This window comes from Artemia sp. Qi Xiang Cuo, chromosome 13 (assembly GCF_049724085.1).
Source record: "Artemia sp. Qi Xiang Cuo chromosome 13, ASM4972408v1, whole genome shotgun sequence".
In the NCBI taxonomy this organism is placed as follows: Eukaryota; Metazoa; Arthropoda; class Branchiopoda; order Anostraca; family Artemiidae; genus Artemia; species Artemia sp. Qi Xiang Cuo.
In genome coordinates, this window is record NC_142806.1 from 53,843,345 (window position 1) to 53,860,954 (window position 17,610).

At 38.1% G+C, this 17,610-nt stretch overlaps 1 pseudogene across 1 annotated transcript in view; it reads left to right on the forward strand.

Moving 5' to 3' along the window:
* Positions 1-1,911: 1,911 nt before the first annotated feature.
* The window catches only part of LOC148945423 (porphobilinogen deaminase-like), a 48,285-nt pseudogene continuing 32,586 nt past the window's right edge, over positions 1,912-17,610 (forward strand). Inside the window, exon 1 of the transcript XR_016142715.1 lies at positions 1,912-2,042. The product of XR_016142715.1 is annotated as a porphobilinogen deaminase-like (transcript). The remainder of the gene's footprint in view (positions 2,043-17,610) is intronic.

The window sequence follows — 17,610 nt, forward strand, 5'->3', positions numbered from 1 at the left end:
ATTGTAGCCGGCATGGCTACCAGACAGTGGAAACGGTTTCAGGGGATAGGGCTATTTTACGCTTCAAAAATTTCCAGAACACCCTTCTCCGGTGCAACAAAATATCTTTAGACTGTGAAGCTAAGCTGGTGGAGTTGAACGATCCCCAATTTCCAAACCGAATCAAAGAACACCAGGCTATTGCAGTGTCCTATGCTCACGCGCAAAGAGAGAGTTCTAACACCATGCGATTGTTAGAAATAGTAGAAACGTTGGATGTGGGGGAGTGTATGGTCAAGGCACTGACTAAACTGATTGGCACGGCTAATGGTGCTATTTCTTGTTTGAGAAATACCCATTATCAAATGGTGCTGTCTGCAGAGGATCGTCTCGCGATCAAAGATCAAAAAAATATGTTGGGTTTGTAAGGGGGAGTTTGAAGAGGAGGGGGATAAGGGGACTAAAGGGAAAAGAGGGGAGAGGGGGAAAGTCAGAGATCAAAATCAATTTTGGCAGGAAATATCCTCTGGGGATGGTAATTTTTGAGGGGTTGCGCATCAATCGTGTAATTTAAATGTTAGCAAACAGTTTTTTATCCCTGTTTTTATCCACAACTCTAATTGTGACTTAAAATTTATTTTACCAGCACTGGTACGGATGCATAGGGAGGGAGGGGGAGTAGATATTCCATGGGTAAATAGTTCATTTACCTGTAACATTATTCCCAAATCGGCCGAAAAGTTGTTGCTTCTCGAGCTGAAATGGCAGGCAGTGGATAATGGGCATACGTGTTGGAATAAAATCAGGTTTTTAGATTCCTTTAGTTTAATTCCCAAGGCATTGAGTCAATTGATTCAACTGCAGAAAATCAACAATTTTGATATCTTTTCCTTACTTAAACAGCACTTTCCAGAAAGTGAAATGTATGATCTGCTTACCTGCAAACCTGCCTCCGCAGACGATTATTACTGTTCTGGCGCTCGCTTAAGTGGGGTGAAACTACCTCCAATTGAAGCTTTTTACAATTCACTGACCAGCAGTGAATGCACAACCGAGGAGTCTGAGTTTGCCAAGAAGGTGTGGTCCATGGGGGATTGTTAAAATGGATGGGATTATTATAGACTGTATTTGGCTAGTGATGTTCTAAATCTGTTGGATATAGTCTGTAAGAACACAGACCAAATCTATTCGGAGTTCGGGTTAGATATAGGATATTATTTCTCCAAACCCCATTTAGTGATGGATTTGATTTAAAAAATTAGCAGGGAGGAAATAGGACTAATCACCGATGTAGATCAACACCTTTTTGTAGAGCGTTCAATGAGGGGAGGGTATGTTTTTCATGGGGACCGCGTCTTATCAACCGATCCGAGCGGACAAAGCACTGGTGTAAAGTCAAATGCAGTGTTCTTGGACATGAACTCATTGTACCCCTCGGCAATGTCTCACTACTCTTTGCCGTGTGGGAACTATCAATGGCTTGAGAATCCTTGTGAGTTCCCCGACATTACCACCGTCGAGGACAATGGGCCACAAGGATGGTTCTTTGAAATTGACGGTTACATTCCGCTGGCGCTTCACGACTCAATAAAAGATTTTGTTTTTCCCTGTATCAATCGGCCTGTGAGCAGGGACTCTCTGAGCCCCTACAATCGATCAGTGGTTGAGGATATGGGGATGCACTGGACTCCCTCTAAACAGAAACTGATTGCTGATTTGGACCCTAAGGAGAATATCGTTGTTCACCATGTGCTTTTGCACTGGATGGTGAGCAATGGTTTCAAGATCACCAAAATACATGGGGTCCTGCAGTTCAATCAGTGACCATATTTGAAAACGTTTATCGACACCTTTGTTGATAAACGCTCTAGGGCAAATTCAAAGGTTGAGAAGGAATCGTACAAGCTCATCCTAAATACAGCGTTTGGCAAAATGCGTGAAAGCGTTCATAATAGATCTCGCTGCGATGTCGTGACTGACCCTCTCGAGGGTGCACGAATAATTGCCGATCCTAATTGTACATCGTTCACGAGCATAGAGACCGGCATGGTTCTTCTAAACAGGTGAAAGCCAAATGTGGTACTGAACAAAAAAATTGCAGGAGGTAGTTCAGTACTGGAAGTTTCCAAAAAGCTCATGTTGTCATTCTTTTACAATGTGTGCAAGGTGCAATGGCCACGGGAGGGGAGGTTCAAGTTTACTATGGGGATACAGATTCTCTGCTGCTAAAGGTAAATGGGACTGAAGATTTATTGGGTGATTTAGAAAAGGGGGAACACATCAGCTCGCGGATGGATTTCACCAACTGGAATCCATCTCTCTACCCCGAGTTGGTGAAACGTCAAGCCCCACACCAACTATTAATGTTAAAATCAGAGACGGGGAGTGATTTGATATCCAGGGGGGTGTTCCCGGGCCCCAAAGTTTATTGCGTTGAAACTCATAGTGGGGATGAACAGAAGGCGTGTAAAGGGGTGCCTACACATTTTGTAAAGAGCAATTTCAACATAAGCGTGTACAGAGACTGTGTATAAAGTAGCCTAGTGCCGAGAACACAAGTGCTTGCAATTCGCTCTCTACAATATAGAAATTATACTGTGAGAGTGGAAAAGAATGCAATGTCGTGTATATCTGACAAATTCTATGTGCTCGAGATTGGTGTGAGTGTCCTGCCTCATGGCCACTACCGTATTTCAGACCGAGTTGAATGCATAGACTATCGCAATCAACTTGGTCTGGATAAATTAACCTAATCTGACTAACTATCCCAAGCACTAACCACCACCAACCCGTTCATAAAGTAACTAACCCAACCCGTTCATAAATTAACTAACCTCATCTAACCCCAACTACCCCAACCTAACCTGTAGCAGCAGCAGCAGTGATCGGACAACTATTGTGTACAATCCATTTTCGCCCCGCGGTTCCCGGGGGTGGGGGGGGGGGGGGTACCGCCCGTGGCCGGCCGGCCTTCGGCCCCGCGGCCCTGGGGGGGGGACCCCACCTTTTAAATTCACTATAATGTTCAACTGTGCTAGTTCATGTTCCAAGGGCTTTTTTTCCCGTGATGTTTTTTCAAGTGCTCATGTTTTGTACAGAAAAGTGTGTGTTTGCTACTAATGTAAATAAAGTGTTGTTGTTGTTGATGGACAAAGTGTTTTTAAGTTGACAATAAGTGTTGCTCTTCATGGACAACAAGTGTTTTTAAAGACAATAAGTGTCATTTTATCATTGCAGTTCATGTTGAACAAATAGAGTTTTCATGCAGTGTTGAAATTAATACTGCCATGAAATATTGTCAACTGTTCTTGTTGAATATAAAGTGCTATTCATATCGTTGCAGTTCACCTTGAACAAATAAAGTTTTCATGCAGTGCCGAAATAAATGCTGACATGGAATATTGTGGTTTTTCTTGTTGAACAAGTGTTTTTTATATCATTGCAGTTCATGTTGAACAAATATTTGCTTTCATAGTGCCGAAACAAATGCTGCCATGAAATATTGTTTTTGTTGTTCTTGTTAACCAGTAATAGATAGATCTATGGAAAAATTATTACTACTTATTCATTGGACACGTATGATTTACAGTTAGTTATAGTCCGAATGTTGTCAGCAGCAGCAGCAGCATCAACATGTATCAATTTAAAACACCCTTCAGGTCGTTTCTGTGTGGGCCCTCAATGTCAGGGAAAACAACACTTTTAACTAAAATAATTCAAAATTGCGATAAAATGTTTTTGGAAAAACCCAAAAAAATCTACTATTAATAAAGTATTTGGCAGGAGTCCTATGATCAAATAAAAGCTATTGCCACAACCATACCAATACAATTCATACGAGGACTTGATGTTTTCAATAGTATTGAATCGAACTCGTGGTTGATTATCGGTGATTCGGCTGAATCAATTGAAGAGTTCTGACAGGAAATGCTACAACTGTTCACCGTTCGCTCCCACCATGAACACATTTCCATAACCCTAGTTCTACACAATCTGTTTCATCAGAGCAAATGTATGCGAACCCTTGCTTTGAATTGCACCCTCTATATTATCTATCGAGTCGTTCGTGATTTTAGCTCCCTAATAACTCTCAATAAGCAGATATACCCCGGTGCACCAAAATGTCTTTTGTCAGCGTACACTCAGGCGACTAACAATCCGTATGGTTACATTTTGTTGGATCTTAATCAGAGCACACCCGAGGATCTACATGTAGTCACTGACATTTTCGAAAATGAAATTACAGTATATCTTCCGGTGAACAGTAGAAAAGGTTATTAGTTGCCATTATGACACTGAAAAAATTACACGAACAACGGAATTTATTTTCGGTTTTAAGCACTTAAAAACCCTTGCATAGGAAGGCCTTACTAAAACATGGTGTTGAAAATGATTTCATTAATCTAATACCTTAACTTTGTTAAAATTTCACGGAGAGCATTGTTCAACAGCCAGCTGGTTTTAGACAACAGACAAACAAACATCGTTCCACTATACGCTCGTGGGTTTTAAAAAAAACGGTGAAATTTTGTTTAAGAAAACGGCTCCTTCAAGCAGGTGGTAGCTTTTTCACACTTTTACTGCCAATAATTGCTGGATTTGTAAACAGTTTTCTCTAGAGAATGGCAAAACCCTATAAATTGACACCATTTGAACTTGTCCTCTCACCTGTCGAACATTTTGAAGACAATCTAAGCAAATTCGTTAATGATGAGAATATTGCCGATGACAAAAAACTGCTTTTACTTCAAGATGCATTGCGACGTGTGGACAAACATAAACCTTATCGTGAGAGACCCACCGTCGCCGCCACTGCCACTGATTCCTCTAAACAGGAAACATCTCCTCAAGATTCTGCAGCAGTGCAATCAAAGGAGAAGGAATTGAATTCAATTGTATCAAAAATTGGAAACCTATTGCCACTAACCTATCGAGAACAGAGTAAAAGAGTATTATCATATCTGATATTGGAAACTGCTGATGAACATCAAGTTCAAGTCGATAGCACAGGGAAACGAATTATAATTCAGGGAAAAAGTTATAATCTAGTTGATTTAATTTGTGATATGGTGACGAATCGTAAAGGACTATTATCCTTTGACAATAATCTATACACCCTTCTAAGTGTATCAAACTTCCCCAAAAGTCTTATTGGCAATAAGCAAATTCTAAAGAAACTAAGAGAATATAGTCCTCCTCCAACACCAACACCAACAACACCATTTAAAAAAGAAGAAGAAGATTCAATATTTGAAAATACTATCAGCACCACTGATTTTACAACACCTGTGGCTGCTAGTCAAAAGCGTAGACGAATTGATTCACCCTCCAGTGTGCAAAAGGGAGGTGGACATTACACTACGTGTTTACGCTCAAAACTGATGAAGTTCTGAAGGGAATCTATGAAAATGTCGGTAAGGCGGGGCTTTTAAGTTCCCCCAAAGTGCTTTATAAAGCCTTATGAAGCGCCACCACAATGAAAACTTCTAAAGAAAACCTGGAAAAATAACCGATTAAAACTAAGTACTAAAATAATAAGAATCGCGGCAAACAATATCGACAAACTAAAGCCTTTTTCCCTCTGCATATAATGCAAACGGATCTTTTAACTTTAGACGCATTTCAACAACGTCACAATGCGCCCTACAAATATATTCTTGTGGCAATCAGTGTCTTTAGTCGCTAGGCCTATACCATTCCACTGCAAACAACGAGAGGTGTTGAAGTTGCTCTGGCCATTGAAAGTATTCTTGAACAGGATTCGTATAGAAAAATTCAATCGGATCGTGGCAGTGAATTTGTTAATCCCCATGTGCAAAAGGTTCTTTTGAAATACAATACAACACTTTATCATAGTCACAGCCCCGATAAAGGCTGCCTTGGTTGAACGATTAATAAGAACGATTCGTCAATTAATTTCAAGATATTGTACACTGAAAAATACACCGGCTTTTATTCATGATTTAAATAAAATCATGCGTATATACAACCATCGACCTCATCGATCTCTGTCCAAGTCAAGCCCTCTGGATGTTCACTACAATGAAAATACATTTGTTGCTTTTCTAAAGCAATACTCCAATGGTGAAAAAGAGAAAAAAATGTGAAATTCAATGTTGGTGATACTGTTCGAATTAATAGAACCACCAATATTTTTGAAAAGGGGAATTATTTATGGAGCACCGAACTTTTTAAAGTGTCCAAAATCCTGGACACAGAGCCCACGACATATCGACTGCGAGACACCAAAGATGATGAGATTCTCGGCGGTTTTTATGAATATAAACTGCAAAAAGTTAGAAACACTAGTGAAATATATCAAATTGAAAAGATATTAAAGAGTCGTACTCGTAGGGGCAAGAGACAGTTGCTTGTTCGCTGGCTGGGATACAACCCAGATTTTGATTCTTGGGTCAGTGCTGAAGACATTGACAATGCCCAATTATTTCCACATGACTCTGATGTCCAATGGATCTGATCCTCTCTACAATGACTTGAATAGAACAAGTGATTTTTGGACGAAACTCTCCCCCACCATCAAATTCAACGACGTAAAGTATGAAGTGGCTCTTGTCGACTGTATTCTCAAAAATACTTAAGACATCCTGAGAAGGGATCGTAAATATGATATAAAAATTAGACCCTATGATTGGCCACCACCACCATCCTCAAGTGATCAAGAACAAATTCAAAACATCAATTGGATTGATTATCCATACATTGAATTAACCTACGAGGAACTCACCTGTATGAATGATTTATGTCGTTCTATTAATAAAAGAATATCCGCTCGTAAAAAAGGAGCTTTTCATTTCAACTATTCAAAGGAGGAGGGCAAGATCTAAATTAGTTCACCTATTGCCAGTGAAAAGGTTATTCTCAATGATAACCTAAAGGATGTTCTTGGCTTTAAGCTCAATATAATCAATGGCAAAAGTGCCGGAAACACTAATTTCATTTTCACTGACTACCCGCCTGCTTTCTCAACAGAAACTTGTATATTTTTCTACGCTTCATTTGTTGAAACATTTCGGGCTGGTAATTCAAATGTTCCCCTCCTACGAGTTCTTGAACGAAAAACCAATCAAGAACATATTCATCACTACAATATAAGGTATCTTCAGTATATTCCCGTAAACACTTCCTATTTGGAACTCTGTCAGTTAACAATAAAAACCTAATTAGGCGATCCCACAGCAATTTTAAAAGGTTTCGCTCTGATTACATGCCATTTTCGTCTCATCGTTCAACAGCAAGATGTCTAATAAAAGAGTGGTATTAACTTGTCCTGATATTGACTGCTATGTTAATTCTCTTGGTCCAAGACATCAGGGCAATGAAATGGACTATTACAAAGGTCGCTCGTCAGTGTCTGGCTATGGTCTTGGCAGTTGGTCTGCTAAGCTGTTTCGCTCTTCACTACCATTGGCTAGAAAATATCTTGTACAGGCTGCGACAGATTTTGCTTCCTCTACACTATACGATTGGGGCTCTGGCAAGGATTTTAAAAAAAGTGCTACGGAAAATCTTAGGTCCAGTGCGCGAACCCTTGGGGAGAGATTAAAACAAAATGGTAAAGGCTTAAAAAGGTCAAGAAACAATGCATCACTCATCAGTCTCCACTCAGGTCGGACACGAAAGACATCGTCCCTATTGTCAAAGAAAAGAAGGAAAAAGCCGACACGTGCTGTAAACAGCAGAAGAAGCCCCAGGAAGAAAATTGTCAGATCGAAACTAGATTTCTTCTCTTAAGATGTCCTACCTACCACATAAAGATTCTCAACCTTCAATCACCGCCTCATTGAATCTATTCAATGCTGAAAATGTTGATGTGAGTGTCAAGCATGGATACTATGAACAATTTTATCCACAACAACACCTCTCAGATAATATCCACTTTCAATTTTATTCCAAAGAAGTCGATTTTTTGGACTTGTCTTCGAAATTTATAGATTTGCGAATGAAAGTCCGAAAATCCGATAATACATATCCGATTAGGACCGATGGGATATCCAATGAAAAGTTCATATTACATAATTTATTTGGTCAAATCAGTGTCTACATCAATGGCACGCTGGTGAGCACAAGCAACAATCTCTCAAATTATACAAGCTATATGCAATTCATGCTGATGACACCCAAGTCATACAAGGAATTGAGAGGCACCTCCAATGGATATGAATATATTACTAATACTGATAGTACAGATACACTTAAAAATGCTACAACTAGTGAATTACATCTAGTTGGAAAAATATATCATGAAATAATTAATATACCCCAATGGCTACCACCCAATATTAAAGTGGATATAAAACTAACGCTTGCACCCTCCAATTTCATATTGAGAAAAAAAATTGCTGTCAATCCTGATGTGAGTCTCTCCCTCACCTCGGCTATACTTCATGTGCGCAAACAACAGGTCATGAGTTATGTTGCTTTGGCAGTGGAAAAACTGAGAGCCAATGGAAACAATATTAAACTACCTTTTTCTCATACAATGACCAATCAGCTTCATATAGCAGTGCGTTCACACACCTTCACCGATTCATCATTTATCAATGGTGAAATTCCATCAAAACTGGCTTTGGCATTTTTAAAAAGCGCCAGTGCAATAGGATCATGGACTGAATGTCCACATAAATTCGAGATGTTTGGACTTTTATCTCTTGTGTGCAAAGTAAACGACATCCCACTCTACAATCTATCTTTTGATAAATCCTATAGAACATTGTACGAGTTGACCATGCAAACCATAGATCACGATTCGCAACTATTTGAAAATGGTATAACCGAAGATATGTTTGCTAAAACACATGGTATCATTGTACTGGACTTGTCTGGCACACAGGATATGAGTATAGTACGTACAGGGAGTGTGCGTTTAGAGTGTACATTTGCCGACCCATTGGCTGAGAGCATTGCACTAATCTCACTAAATCTATATGATACCTATTGGGAAATCACTCCCGAAGGCAGTGTTCTACTAGACTTGGCGCCATGAGCACCAGTCAAATAACCAATGTATTTAATATGGACCCCTACATGTCCCTGTACAAATCCTATTGTCTGCCCTCGGACTTTTTTGGAAAAATTCAAAGTGTCGACAATACCTTTATTCTTGTTAATAGCAGTCCGTCGACTGTTCTGACGGTTCTTTGGCTGTGTATCTTTCAAAAAATGAAGACGATTGAATTTTTTGATCCTCTTGGTCTACCCAATACATTCTACACACCTAACATCAGCAACTATATTGAGAGCAGTGGGAAAACTATTATTCAAAATTGGAAGAGGATTCAGGATCTAACGACTAAAAGCTGCGGCTTCCATGCACTACTATATTTTGTGTTCCGATGTCGCGGCTATACTTACAAGCAGTTTCTCCACATTTATAGTTAAAATCCTCGTCTGAACGACTTTCTAGTGGAAAATATCCTCTCAGACCTATACAGTATTGATTTCAGTGCCCTAAGAGTAAAGTGCTTAAAAAATGTTTGTGAATTTGTTTATTAATAAAATGCATATATATACAACAATGTCTTTAAATCTTCACTTTAGATTTCTTCATCGATGTATAGGCAACTGTCGTGAACCACTAATGCCGGTAAATCACTTGGATTCACTTTATATTGATCTTGATTGACTGCAAAGTCAGGGTCACATTTTCTACAGCACAATGTAACTTCACTCTTGTTATATCTCTTTGTATAGTCAATGATACTATTTGCATTCATATTATGAAATTCACGAGTTTCAATCTGTCTATTTGAAGAAATATCACATACAGTGTTTTCAAAGGGTGAGTCACATTCGATAACTGCCAAATAAAAATCACTTGGTTTATAGTCATAGTAGGCAGTGTCGTCACAACGATGACGTAGAAACCAAATTGTCTTGTTAGCCCAACAGTTGAATCGTAGACCAGATTCCTCTTCCCAGAATAATTTAAATCCACGACGATACCAATCTCGTAGAAATAAACTAAAATCACGTTTGGGATTCTTAACAATCATAGCGGGGTAAGTATTCTCCCACTGATCACATTTATCATAGTGACAATTGGAGCACAGGTGCCCTCTAGGGTGAGAGTCACACACCTCCTCAAAACATGAGTTACATTCTTTATTTTGTACTGCATAGCCTCTATGTAATTTACATGGATTACATAATTTGCACTTTTCACTATAGTCTTTAATGATTGTACAATTCTCACATTGAGTCCAACTGCCAAGAGTGTACATGCACAATGGGCATATATATAACATTTTTTTTTTTGTTTCCAATGTCACTTGCCTCACTCACAGCTAAAACGAAACTAAGCGTCCTCGTTCTATAAATTCAAGGTGGATGAATGGTGAAGAGAAGTAACTCTGTGACGTTACTTCTTTCGATTAACGGGGGAGCCATCTACATTTAATCCATTGGAAATGTTTTCAAAAGTATATCTACGATATGATTCTGCTTTGTTCCAATTAATATATCAATAAATTGACTATAAGCATTTGAATCACATTTTAAAAGTTTCATATAATAGTCCAATGGGGGAGAATCACTCCTCATTATATTGTCAAGTGTTCCCTGACAAAAAAAAATCCTGCGTTTAAGAGATAACTTGAGAAAATCATCATCCAAAATCAAATGTTTTTCCATAAACACTAGATTTGATCTAATTCTCTCTTTCTCAAATCTATTCATTTTTCAATCCTTTCACTCTGACTGCTGACTCTAGACTGACCCTGATTCGCTAGCCTAACCTGACCAGAAAATAAAGAAAACATTTTCGATTTCGAAACAATTTTATTGAATAATTACAACAACAATACTAAGCATGTACAATTAGCGATAGAGTTTATTGTCATCGATATGTTTCACCAGTGCACTTAAAGCACATTGAAGTCTATTCACATGTGCTATATCAACTTTTGTGGCGAAACATAATTGATCCTCCATTTTAAATTTGCTCAAGGATATCACATATCTTGCATATACTGCATCCCACTCCAGAAAAAGCCGTGATCCTTTCGTGATTTCCACCGCAGTGTTTGGTGCTCTTGTATTATTACCATCAACTCCACTATCAACTTCTAAGAGGGTAAACATTCCACTCGTCATCATCAACACCCAAATATATATCCAAATGAGTAAAGTCAAAACTGTTCTCACTCCTTTGAATTCTATTTACAGACTAATAAAAACTATAGCAAAAATCCTTTCCTCATATTCCCTCCGTCGCTAATATGTAACCACCCCTCTGATTGGCTGAGAAGGGAGATGTAACTGAATCGCTGATTGGCTGAGAAGGAAACACGTGATCTAGCTGTTTTCCGTTATCGGATCAATAAAATTCCCAATCGATTACGCAATCAATTTCTTGGAAATCCACTTCCCCTTCGATTACGCAATCAAGTTCTCGGAAATCCACTTCCTCTTCGATTACGCAATCAAGTTCTCGGAAATTCACTTCCCCTCGATTACGCAATAAAGTTCTCGGAAATCCACTTCCTCTTCGATTACGCAATCAAGTTCTCGGAAATTCACTTCCCCCTCCAGTCCTAGATCAATAACATTGTTCCCGTTAGAATTCAATGCGCATGTGCAACCTTCGTCCCGGAGTTATTACACCTAGAAACATCAAATAAATCGACCTTGGAAAAAGAGGTCATTGACCGATTACGCAATCTTTCTCCCTAGGGACTCTATGCCCATATTAGGAGTCCCGTCACGATCAATAGGGTCATTTCTACTACTGAGCCCTCGTGCAACTCAACCCCCGTGCACCTCAACCCAATTTAACTAAACCCCCGTGTAACTGAACCACCGTGCAACTGAACCCTCGTATAACTGAACTCTCGTGCAGCTCAACCACCGTACTTACATTGAGTAAAATACAAGTGAGAATCTTTGCATGTTCAACCTTGTGGGAATTGTTTGCTTTTTAAAGTCATTATACAAATCACTGTCAACATGATTAATAAAAAAACTGTTTTGTTGTCACACAAACCAAGAAAATAGGACGTCTCCAACTCTTAAAGCCAGATTTATTTCTCCTTTTTTTATATCTGTTAATGGGGGTTTCCTTCACCCCGTCACTGTCTACGGGTCCATGCGTTTATCCTCCCCCTCTTCCATGGCAAAACCCTCCCCTACCCCTTCCCCCATGGAAAAACCCTCGCCTGGAAAATACTTGCTCGTTGAAAATGTGGTTTTTCAAATTGGAATATTTTATTTGGGTTCTGTTAATTTTTAATTTAGCTGATAAGTGATAAGGAAAGTGGAAAAGAGCAATTTATGTGTAAGTCTTGCCCCCTCCCCTCCGTACAAAAATATTCTTCTCATTGAAAATCCTCCATAAACTCTTCCCCCCTTCAGAAAACTCCCACGCGAAAAATGTCCGTATGTTTCCTAACAAACAAACACTATCTGCAAGCAATGGACAAATTACAAAACTAAAAATGTAATTAAACTACTGCAATGGGGTTCTGATTGTTTTGTAGTTAGGGAGAGAAGGAGATACCTTAAAGGGTGAGTTTTAATGCCAAAACATCTCAACTCTCATTGAGCCTTCGGATAAATACAAAATTAGCTCTGCGGGAGAGACGAAAGGAGGATGGAGGTAAAAATTAGTTATAGTCTCCATGCAGTTCTAGTCAAGTCAAAAGTGATTGGATACCAACCGCAAGGGGTATTTTTCGGGGAGAGATTTTCACGGGGAGGCATTTTCTAGGGAGGTTATTTTCCGTGAGGTGTTATTTTATGGAGGTATTTTCCACAGGAGGTGTTTTTCCTGGGGGGGGGGTGGTTGCCCTTTAATCACTTTTGACTTCTGAAAACGGCACTAAAACTTTCAATTTCCAATCGAACAATAAAACATGATTACAAAACTTGATAAACAAAAAACCCACAGTCCTCGGGGTAAGGGTTGTAGGTTATTGCAAGTTACCCATTGTTGAAATTTTAGGATTTCATAGAAGGGGTGGTCTTACGTACTTTGGAGAATGTTCATCCAATTGGAAATTAAAATTTCAAGTTCAATTTTGAATAATCAAAGGTAATCTGAGTATAATTAGCCTCTCCCTCTTAACCACCATTTTCCCCCCAAATGCATCCAATCAAAATTTTTTTTTTTTTTAAATAGTCTAAAGGTGAAATAACCATGCTTCTGGGGCTTTAAACCCCACCAGTAGCTCCTGGAGCAAAGGCTGTAAGTTAAGCTAGTTACTCGCTGTTAACACCTAAGGTTTTTATAAAAAAGATGTTTGCATGAACTTGGGGAGAGCTCGATTCCTACCCACTTTTTTCCCCAAACACATCCGATCTATAATTTTGAGATGTCAATTTTATTTAAAACAGATCAATGGTTAAATAACTATGCCTCCAGGGTTCACAGCCCCTTGTCCCTGATGCAAGAGCTGTAAGTTATGCTAGTTGCCTATTGTTAACATAGCAGGGTGTTTTTTTTATTCAAGAAAAGAGGGCATGTTTGATCGCATATATAAAAAAAGCATGGAGTATTAAGGTTAAGCCTTAGGGAAATGTGAAAAAGAATGCCAACCACAATGCTGATTTTTTATGTTGATTTCAAATATATAAGTTTCATCAAGTTTAGATATACCATTCAAAAGTAACGTCCCTAAGAAAATTTTCCTTATTTTCTAAAAAAGGGGAAAACAGCCCCCAAGAGTCATAGCACTTTAATGAAAATCACACCGTCAGATTCAGCGTATCAGAGAACCCTACTGTAGAAGTTTCAAGCTCCTATCTGCAAAAATGTGGAATTTTGTATTTTTTGCCAGAAGAATGATCATGGATGCGTGTTTTTTTTTGTTTTTTTGTTTTTTCAGGGGTGATCGTATCAATCCATTGGTTCTAGAATATCGTGAGAGAGCTCATTCGAACGGAAACGCTCATTCCCACGCTTTTTTTCCCGAAGTCACCCAATCAAAATTTTGAGATAGCCATTTTGTTCAGAATAGTCGAAAATCTAATAAATATGTCTTTGAGGATGACTTAATCCTCCACAGTTCATTGGGGAAGGGCTGCAAGTCATTAACTTTGCCCATTGTTTACACATAGTACCGTATTGTTTATTGGGAAGTATACAGACGTTTTCAGGAGGGATTTTTTCTGGTGGGGGGGGAGGGTCAGAGTAGAGGGCTATGGGGAATGATCTTTCCATGAAGGATGTTTCCTTGGGGGAAAGGACTTTTCTATGAAGGGGGCACCAGATTTCTCAGCATTATTTAAAAAATAATCAGAAATTAAGCAAAAAACTATTTTTTTCAACTGAAAGTAAGGAGCAACATTAAAACTTGCAGAGAGCAACAATCTCGTAATTATTACGTATATGAAGGGGTTCGCCCCCATGTCAATACCTTGCTCTTTATGATAAAGTTTTTCTTAGTACTTTCAAAAGAGCTATCTATTCTAATTAACCGGGCTTTGTGATTCAGGGGTTTGTGATTTAAAAAAAATCGAACTTTAGCGTAAAGGGCGACGTATTGACTAGGGGGCGGAGTCCCTAATATAAGTAATAAAAAAATACGAATATAGAAGTTCGATATGTAAGTTAATTCGTAAGTTACGTCAGAACAAAATTTCGAGAAAATCATTTAGCCAAAAAAAAGTAAAATTTATATGCAAATTTCGTTTTAATTATGCATGTACGGTGAGCCAAAATCAAAGCTGCATTAATTCAAAAACGCTCAGAAGTTAAATATAAAAACTAGTTTTTTTAACTGAAAGTAAGGAGCAAAATTGAAACTAAAAACGAACATAAATTATCCCGTATATGAAAGGGGCTGTCCCTTCCTCAACGCCTCGCTCTTTACGCTAAAGTTTGACTCTGTCTCAAAACTTCATTTTTTAAAACAATAAAAAAAAAACTTTAGCGTAAAGGGCGAGGTTTTGAGGAGGGGACATCCTCTTTCATATACAGAATAATTTCTGTTCGTTTTTAGTTTTACTGTCGCTCCTTACTTTCAGTTAAAAAAAAACTTGTTTTTTTATTTAATCTGCAATGTGTCGAGAAGAGCTGAGGGTATAAACCTGAGGGTATGAAATTTAAACTTTCTGGGCATGATGAAGGAATGTTGAAAAAAAGGCTGGAGTGCAACCAGTCCCCCTCCCATATCTTTCTTAGCTGAAAACTTCGCAGACATCTGATCAAAATTCGTTATCTAAATTCACAAAGGTCAAATATTTTAAACACCTATGTTTATTTTTAACGTCCAGAAAGGTCTGCTTCATCTGAAAAAAAAGAGAAATAAATCAGCTTTAATGATTTTTGACATCGGATCTTCTTTTCTTCTTCTTTTTTTGCAAAATAAAACAAAGCTTTCTTATGAATGATCTTGACAGGTGTTATATCATGACTTTAAGAAACAAACAATTCCAACAAGGTTGAACATGTAAAAATTCTAACTTGTGTTTTACCCAATGATATTGCCTCATATTTTTAGAAAACTGAAAGACTTCAGTGGTTCAGTTGCACGATGGTTCAGTTACACGAGGGTTCAGTTACACGGTGGTTCAGTTGCACAGTGGTTCAGTTGCACAGGGGTTCAGTTACACGGGGGTTCATTTAAATGGGGTTGAGTTGCATGGGGGTTGCACGAGGTTGCACCCCTGTATTCGGTTATACAGGGGTTGCACGGTGGTTCAGTTACGGCGGTTCAGTTACACGATGGTTCAGTTACAGGGGTTCAGCTGCTTGTGGTTCAGTTACACGCACACCATCTGCCACAAATAGAGCGCATTGTGCATCTCTTAAGAAAAATTATATACCTAATCCGTTTTTTTCCTAAAACTAACTAACACTAACACTTTCCTAAAGCTAACTTTTTCCGAAAAAAGGAGCTTTTTTCAAAAAATATTGAACTATCTTTAAAAATAAGACAAGTAGAATTAAATTCATGTATTATTTATTCAAACTAATAAAGATCAGAAATCCTTATGAGTAAATAGACGAAACCAGAAATCAACTGAAATTAAAGTAAGTAACAACATCAGACGTAAATATAAGAAATTCTAACAGAGATAACAAAGGCCAGAGCATAATTTGTGTCTTACTGAAAATGATTTGAGTTTCTAAGGTTGTGTTTATTGTTGTCGTAAAAGCACAACAAAATAATATCACAAATTGAGTCAAGGCTCTAGAGTGACTCTTTAATCAAAGAGGGGTTTTATCCCCCTCCTTCTCAAACACTATAAATGGCTTAAGTGTCATTTTTGTCTTCTTGTAGACGATACGGATGTCGAACAGTGTGATTGTTATCTGTTAGAACATCGACAAAAATAGATAAGAAAATTACCATAAAAATCAATATTAGGCTACTGACTAGAACTATCGAAAGAAGCTTATTGTTTAAAATATAATGATATTAATTCATAGAATTTTGAGCATTTCTTTATTTTTAATGTTACAAATATAAAAGAGGATATGTTTAAAATATATTTGTTTTCAGCTAAACGCAAATGAAGCTCTGGTCTTTCAAATGCATAAGGAGACAATTGACCTTTTATTCTTGATGATAATTTCTGACAGTTTTAAGCTTTACTTGATTATCTGTTTTAATTTCTGTTTGTTCAGGGTTTCATTTATTCACTGGTAGTAATTTCTGCTTGTTTAAAGTTTGAATTGTTATATGACTTTGTTTCTGCTCGTCTTAGGTATTAATATAGCTTTTTCATTTCTTCTAAAAACTTTGGAGAACATTTTTTATGTTATAATCATATTTTACTTTTGCTTTATTTCTGCCTTTATTGACGATTCCTTAGTCGGGAGTTTTTTACTAGAATGTTTACATGGCAAGAAGCTTTGAAGCACATCAGCGATAAAAAAAACTGTTTTTTTTGCACTAAGAACCGAGTTAATTATACTGCTACTAAAAACTTACTGCACCACCAAGCCGCAGTAGAAGTGACCCTAGTACTCCGAACAGCACACCAAATATGGGCATAGAATACTGACAGCACACCATATATGGGCATGGAATCCCTAGGGAGAATGATTGCGTAATCGGTCAATGACCTCTTTTTCCAAAGGTCGATTTATTTGATGTTTCTATGTGTAATAACTCCGGAACGAAGGTTGCACATGCGCATTGAATTCTAACGGGAAGAATGTTATTGATCTAGGACTCGAGGGGGAAGTGAATTTCCGAGAACTTGATTGTGTAATCGATCGTGAATGTCATGGTGTCCAGAAATAGTATTTGTTGTTGTTGTTGCTCTCGCCAATGCTAAGAGTTTCACGGAAATAGTTAGATCCCGCGTTTCCTTGTCAGCCAATCAGAGGGCTTTGTTTACATAGTAGCGGCGGAGGGAATATAAGGAAAGGGTTTTTTGCTATAGTTTTATTAGTCTGTGAATAGAATTCAAAGGAGTGAGAAGAAGAAGAACAGTTTGACTTTACTCATTTGGATATATATTTGTGATGGCGATGAGTGGAATGTTTACCCTATTAGAAGTTGATAGTGGAGTTGATGATAATAGTACAAGAGCACCAAACATTGCGGTGGAAATTACGAAAGGATCGCGGCTTTGTCTGGAATGGGATGCAATATATGCAAGATATGTGATATCCTTGAGCAAATTTAAAATGGAGGATCAACTATGTTTTGCCGCTAAAGT